Below are 8,216 nucleotides of genomic sequence, written 5' to 3'. Positions count from 1 at the left end.
GAACCTCCAATATTTAGAACATTACATCATCCTCAAAATTATATAAATTCCATAAAAATCAACCCATAGGAAATGAGTGGAAGGGAAGTTAAAGACCTACTTGTTCTTTGGGGGAATGCAAAAAAGAGTGGACGGGAAAGTGGAAGTTAAGGGCTGAGGATAACATCGTATTGTTTCCATGGAAGATTCACTAAAATCAGGGTGAATTTACCCTGAAATCAGAGTGGTACAGGGAAATGCCCTTCCAGGAAATGCTTACAGAATTAGGACGACCAAGTGGACAATCCCCAGTACTTCTGAGAGGATTTTGAATTGCTCTACTTCTTTATAATCAAATGATAAAATGAGACAAGAACAGAAAGTGCAAGAAGTTCCCCCAGCTGAAGCAAAATGAGAGATAAAGTACTCAGTGGTGGGTAACTGAGAGAGGTATAGGCAAGTTTTTAATATTTAGAAAATGAACTGTTGCCACTAGTTCATATTTGAAGCAAGACATCGAGTTAGTAGAAGTTAAATGAAATGGTATTGTTTTCAGGGGACTATGTGTACCCCCAACACCAAATCTGACCCTGCAGTCCACTTGATGTGAACACAGCTGTCTGGTTAGTAGTTTTTTAAATGAAAACATTTACTAGAGAACTTCTCAGAGTATAGGCATGGTCCTTCTGCACAACAAGAGCTTACCTCAGTAATTAGAAGCCAGTTCATTTCAGTAAGATGAGTCAGATGTTATTCCTTTTAAAAGACTCTCCATGATCAACACAGACAACAGCCAATTCCCTTTTTTTTTTTTCTCTTATATAACTTTTTGAGAATCTTCTTTCTGGCATCATTTCCTCTCTGCCCTTGCACAGGCTTCCAGAATTTCCTCATCTTCACACTTTACTCACCTCTCTTCCTTCACTTAGAATTTCTTTCCATACCTTTCTTCCCACATCCTATCATCCTTGAAGCTCTGATTCAAGACTTCACATCTAACAGAATCCTTATTTGAGTTTCACTTTTCTCACTCACCTTGAAATCCTATCATTCATCTGCAGTTCCATCTGCAGTACCACTTGGTGCCCTTGGAACCAGGACCAGTCACTTGTCATTTCCATTCATTGTATATTTTAATATTTAGAGCTTCATCTGTTCCATCATAGAGTAGTGACCACAAATATAGAGAAGACTAATACTTCAGTTTTGCACATAACTTCAGTTTAATTAATTGAAGAGGAGGAGAGTCCTCTTTGTTACTTACATAAAGGAACATCAAGGCATTCTTCTTCTTTCTTTGTGAGCTTTGCCTCCCATTGCAAGCATCTTGCTCCCTGAACTCTGATCCTAATTGGCTCCGTTTCCATTTTTCCACAGCCTATAAAATTGCATTGTTCCCTATAGGTAACACTAATGGGTTAATCAGATAGGTTAATACCTGCCCTTGAGAGAATCAGATTGTCAAAGACAAATTAATACTGGATTTTTGCACATAATATATTCATATATGTTTCTCTGTGTGTGTGTTTGGGGAAAGAATAAAGAGTTTTCTTCCAACATTCTCAGATCATGTCCTCCTGGCTGTGGCCTATCATCAGTGGATGAGTTGCTTACAGCAACAGTCTACAGCTAAACAATAAGATAAGAAACTACAAGCTAATAAGTATGATGCAAATTATTTTAATCCACATTTATGAAACACCTAGAAGAATATATCAGAGGTTATTATTTTCAAGGGGACTTTTTACAAATTCAGGTTTTTAAAAAAATTTCATTTTGTTATCCAATCCCTCTTGTGCCAATGCAGTTTCTTGTATGAGCATTCAACGGGTGTTATATTCCCTTGCAGGTAAGAACTGGAAAACCACAAGGAGATCCTTTATTCTAATGTAATTAACCTAAGTTCACTACTTAGATGTGTCTGCATTAAAATTTCATATGATTCCATACCATTATTGCGTTCATTTTCAACTTTACAAAACAGAATGATCACACCTACCTCTGTCTCCTTTTTCTCTTCCAGTATAGCTATTTTAAATGTTCCCTGGTTTTCTTGAAACTTAGCAATCAGATAAAGCTGCCTTGATTGATGTTACAGAATCATGGATTTCCCCACCAAACCAAGGAAGCCTTCCACATTATCTCTGGTCTCTTCAGCTAAGCCATGCTCATCTTCAGGTAAATGTGCTTGCTCCCTATCTTCTCAATCAGCTATCCACTTTTCTCCAGCCAAGCTTGGCTGTAAATTGACAAGATCTCCAGTTGTCTTTGTGATTTCCCTACAGAGTGCAGCTGGGTCCCTTTCAGTTTAAAAGAAACAGGTGTGGGGGTAACTCTGCTCAACCTTTAAAAAATTGCTGTCATAAAAGGCAGAGATGGAGTGGTGACTTAAATCTGTTTTTTTTTTTTTTTGAATAGCAGAGATGTTGTACTCTAATGAAATAGAAAATTTACAAACATAAAATAGGCTAATCACAAAACATTGAGTTTACTGGCTGCTTCCATTTGTTCTTCAATTTTTGAACAAGAAGAAACTTTGATATTCAAGCTCACAGCTTTCAAAGGCCCTAAATACACTTAGAAAAATTAGAAAGAGTGAGGTCATAAGTGGAGTATTAGCTTTGAATCCTCCCAAATTTGGTAAACACCAGAAGAGATTTGTTGTAATAGAAGGATTGATGAAGTAGGAATTAAAAAGCATGGGGTTGGTCGCATCTGACATTAACCAGCTGAGAGATCTTCTATGGGTCAGGAAAGCTCTTTGGACCTTAGAATTTTCATCTGTAAAAGGAGAAAATTACACTAGATTATCTCTGAGTTATAATCCAGTTCTAAAATTCAAGACCTCAAACTGATATTTGGGCCCATTTAATTTCCATTAGTGCATAGTAAATGCAGCTTTTTGTCTTTTTCTAGAGAGAATGAGAGAAATTTAGGAATAAAATAGTCACACCTTAGTCTTAAAACTGGAGGGGCTAAGAAGCAGGTAGAGTTTGTGAATCGAGTATGGGAGAGCATCCACTTACAGAGTTCTATTTATAGACGTGAACATATGTAAAGTGAACTATGACATAAACATCCTCAAATCCCCTTAATTTATGGTTAATACTTTAAAAATTATTATTAGACATGTGTTAGCAGCTTGGCTGGAATTTGGTTGATCTAGACTGGGTTTGACTGGTAGCTCTGCACTAGGCCACTGGTTTGTGGGTGAGTAATAACAACTCAACTCCATATGTCTCTTGTCCTTTTCATGGCAGAGATTTTCTTCTTTTTGTGATGGTGGAGGCTCAAAGATAATCCCCTTAATTTATAGATAAGAAACTGAAAGCAGAGAGGTTAAGTAACAATAAAACTCATCCCAAAGCAGATGAAGGAAAAAGAGGGGGAGGAGGAGAAACCTTCAGTGTCCATAATTAGAAAATCCAAATATATGGTGAGACTTCAGGGCACAGCTAAATTTATTGCTTTCCATGATGTTCTTGGGTTTCTGTCTCTCTCCATCATGAGCCTTGCTTTCCCCTGCCAGCAACTCAGTTGCCTGAGGCATTAGCCCTTAGCCTTCATGATGCAGAGACAAACATCTGAACTTGTTCCTATAACATTTGCAAAACCATTTAGATTGATAGAGTTAGAGGGGAAAAAACTTGTAAAAGCTACTTGCATAGCCCTGAGATAAGAGAAGTAAGGCCTTGGCTTTAGCATGAGGGAGGGGAGTGAATCTTGAAAGGAAATGAAGTAGAATCCAAAAAAAACCTTTCATATATCCATTCAAGTCTTTACCTGAAGGCATCCAAAAGTGGCTGATCCAGGACTGAAACTTATTTCTCACGTCCTCAACAGGACTCTTCTATGAATTAGCAGTGTCCTCTTCTTTGCTACAGCAGTGGTGGAAAACAGGATTGCTGTTAGACCAGGATGCAAGAAAAGACCACTGACTCCAATTAAAATCAAATTAAAGCAAGCTTATTATTTCGACCGGCGGGCTGCCTCTCCCACCCAAAACCACGGGAACAAGACAGCAGCCACATCTTTCCTGCAGCCCAGCTTTATAGCCCAGAAAGTTACACAAAGGGGGGTTACAGATAACAGAACTCTGACAAGCATCACACTAATGGTAGTTTACATTTTTGCTGGCCCGACATCAGAATTTATGAAGGTCATTAGAGCCTCAGAAAGGGTTGTTACCTGGCTAGGGAAGGCCAAGATTTGTGAGGAGTCACTAAAGTTTCAGAGAGGGCTGCTATCTGGTCAGAGAGCCAGGTATGGATGAGTTCAAGGCATGGGCAGGCATTCCAAGCACGTTCCGAATTTGCAGTAATTTATAGTAAAGCCAAAATTAGCCTTTTATGGCTTTGTGGTGAGATGGCTCCCAATTTTGAGAGAAAATCAGGTTGGGTCTATCATTGCCTAGTGGTGAGTCGAAGCCAACTCTGAGCCCTGCATAAGCAGAAACCATGCCCAGGACACAGCCATATCACATTTCTAGATTTGGAACACATACTTGTGCCACTCATGTAATCTCTAGTGATTCAACAGATGAGGCTAATCAGACTGCCCACAGGCCAACTCTGCTTTAATGAATGAAATAAATGGCTGCTTGTGCTGGTGAAAGGGTTCTCGCATACACTATCCCTCCATGCAATTGTAAAGAGGAGAAAAAAACCCACGTTTAGTATTATTTTAAAAGACATTACCTCACTCTGATGGTTTGCTTTAAAATAAACAATGGGCTCTATTGAAGACTATTCTAAACATAATGTGATTAACTCTGCTTTAGTTCCTAGGGCTTCTGTAACCAAGTGCCACCAATTGGGAGGGCTTAAAGCAACATAAGTTCTTGTCAGGGTTTTGGAGGCTAGCACTCTGAAATGGAAGACTTGTTCTCACAGAAGCCTATAGCGGAGGGTAGCTGTCTCCCCCTTGCCTCTTCCTTATGTTTAGCAGTTTTCTCGGCAATCTTTGGCAACCCCTGGCTCTCCAGGATCTGCTTCCATCTCTATGTGGACTTCTCCCTGTAGTGTGTTCCCATGGCCATCTTCTGGTAAGGACACTGGTCACGTTGGATTAGGCGTCCACCTTTCTTCCAGTAGGGCCTCATCTTCACTAAGTATATAAGCAACAACCCTGTTTCCAAACAACATGACATACTGAAGTACTTGGGGTTAGCACTTCAATATGTCTTTTGGAGGGAGACACCCTGGAAGCCATAGCAGTCCTTGAGAGGATTGAGGGTTGAACCTAAAGAAGCTGCTGGCTAGTTGTCACACCAGTCAGTGAGTACCTTCTCCTCTAGGCCTGCCATGCTCAGCCCTTCTCCTCTCTTTCTCCCTCTCTCTTCCTTGCTGGTCAAAATTTCCAAAGGACTTGAAAAACCACAGGAAACATGTAATAATTAACCTTCTGAGAGCATCTGTCATGCATTGCTTTATCATAACTTATACTGATCCTTGAGGGAAAGCAGGCAAACTTCATTTTCTCTTTTTACTAAGAGACAGGAGAAAGAAGTGGGGTGGGGAAAGAATGAGAATGACCTGCCTAAACATCATTCATTTGGGTGATAAAGCTTGATTTAAGCCCAATGCCAATAACTGATATTTTTTTCACTCTTCTACTACCATCTGATACCAGCAAGATTCAAGGATTTGGTGGCTTTCAAACTGGTCCTTTCTCCCTACAAGTGCCACAGTTTCCTTGGCCTGTCCTGTCCCCAGCCATGTCTCTGTGTTTCTCTCTGATAACTCACACTGCTTTAAACCAACCCCAAGGGCTTTCCTAAGCATTCTGCCTCCATTTCAGCTGCAGAGTGTGCATCTATACTTGGAGGTCCCTGAGGTATGGCAAGTCAGTATTTCCTACCTCCCCAAATCTATCCTTCTGGAGTTTCCCTGTTATTGGCCACAACAGAGGCCCAAGCCAGAAACCTGGGGCTTCTTTTCTCTCTTTTATCACACAAGCATCAAATTCCTTGTAGTTCCTGCTGCACACATTCTCCAACTCTCCCAAGTCTTTCTTGATTAAGCTCAGTCCCTCATCAGCTCTACCTGGACTCTTGGTTTTCCTTCTCCCATACTCTCCCTGCCCCAATCCATCCTCCCCATTGTTGCTAAGGTCATTATCAAAATGGCCAATCTAAAGTTCTTCAGTGAAAAGTAAACTACATAAGAAATGTAAGTGGACAAGATACTCAGAACATCAGGGGAGACTGTGGGCGGAAATATGGAAAGGGTAGTTGCCTTATTAAAAATATGCAAAGATAGTATCAAATTTTCAACTGCCTAAGAATATTAATTACTCAAAAAGAGTTTAGGTAAATAAAAAGGGTTGTTAAGTAGGGGGAAAATATATATATATATATATAGTAACTTTGAACTACTTGCTTAATTTTTCTGTAAATACAAAATTGCTCTAAAGAATAAAATATATTAATTAACAAAAGAAAAATAAAAAGGATTGAGGTTGCACTACCATCATTACAAATAGGTATAAGATAATATAAATAAAATTAAGCATAATTACTTAGATATTACAGCAGGTCTGGATCCATGTTTAGGGTTAAGCAGACTGAAAGGAACCTATTTGCTCAATCATATTAAAATCTAACTTGCTGATATGCTGCCTTGCTCTAAATTGCAAGTTTCATAAGCACTAAAAATTGGCTGACCTACTTCACCATAGTAATTGAAAGGGATTATTACTGACAATTAGCAAGCAAGCAATAGTAATAGATAATTTACTTTCCAAATATTTTGCAAGCAAGCACTTTTTTTTTTTTAAAGGAAACACATTAGATAGTATTTTTTTTCTTGGCAAATTACAATGCATCTTTTATTTCTTGACAAATAATTCATACTGCAATATTTTTTATAGCCTGTAATTCTAACATGGCTCTTACATTTGTTACATCTACAGACACTGTTGGGATAAGTATTCAGTACAGCGTATGGGGACTTAGCTACTCAGCCCTCATTATAGCCACTGGTCCCGTGATCATGGCCTGAGCAAAGCTCAGGGAAGAGGCCTTTTAAACTGGATTTTGTCCTTGTAAGAAAAATGGAGTCATTTTCAATGTAAATGTTAGAGCTCTTCCAGCCTCAGAAATTCTATTATGTCCTTTCCAAAATATAAAATTTTTCTCTAACCTTAGTGAAAAATATAATAGAGCTATGGCATATCTATTGCATATCTTTCTCATCCCACACATAGTATAGATGCTAAATGTGGTGAGGAATGGAAGTCTGTAACAATTTAGGATGTATTATTGGACAATGTCTTGAATCATTTTTAGGGAAACTACTTTTTGCATTTAAATTAATCCATGTTCATGGTGTTATATCTCTGATCAATATGCCATTGACCAGAAATCAATTATTCTATAATTATAAGCTTGTCCTTACAGTTCCCATGACTTCTTTTGTTTGCTATAAGGTTAAATTTAAAGCAATATACATATTAGGGACTCCAAAATACTTAAATGAATTTAGTCCTCTTTGAGTTTTCCTGCAAAGACTCTCCATTAATGGGTTTCTCGTTGTCAATGAATCATTTTCTTTCTTTTCCCTTAGGGAAATATATTGTTTTCTGTATAGACAAGATACAGGGAATTGCAGAACAACTGACCCTCTGTGTCCATGGGCTACACATCCACAATTCAAGCAACTGTGTTGATTGTACTATATAGTTAGGCCTCTGATGATTGCATCTGTATGAAATGTGTATAGACTTTTTTTTCTTGTCTTATTCCCTAAACAATACAGTATAGCAACTATTTAATAGAATTTACATTGTATTATACAAGTAATCTAGAGATGATTTTAGGTATACAGAAAGATGTGTGAAGGTTATTTGCAAATACTTCATATAAGGTTCTTGAACATTTGCAGAGCTTGGTATGTGTGGGACATCCTGGAATCAGTCTTCCTGTGGACAAAGGGATAACTGTATCTTCTTTTTTTTTTTAAGAGAGAGAGAAAGAGAGAGAGAGAGAGAGAGAGAGAGAGAGAGAGAGAGAGAGAAAGAGAATTTTAGTATTTATTTTTTAGTTTTTGGCAGACACAACATCTTTGTATGTGTGCTGAGGATCGAACCCGGGCCGCACGCATGCCAGGCGGGCGCGCTATCACTTGAGCCACATCCCCAGCCCAGATAACTGTATCTTCAAAGAAAAATTTCTGGATACAACTTACACTCCTTCAACCTAATGAAATAAATGAATGTCCTTTGTACATTCTTCTCCC

This window comes from Ictidomys tridecemlineatus, chromosome 12 (genome assembly GCF_052094955.1).
Source record: "Ictidomys tridecemlineatus isolate mIctTri1 chromosome 12, mIctTri1.hap1, whole genome shotgun sequence".
Lineage (NCBI taxonomy): Eukaryota > Metazoa > Chordata > Mammalia > Rodentia > Sciuridae > Ictidomys > Ictidomys tridecemlineatus.
This window is presented reverse-complemented; position numbering follows the sequence as displayed.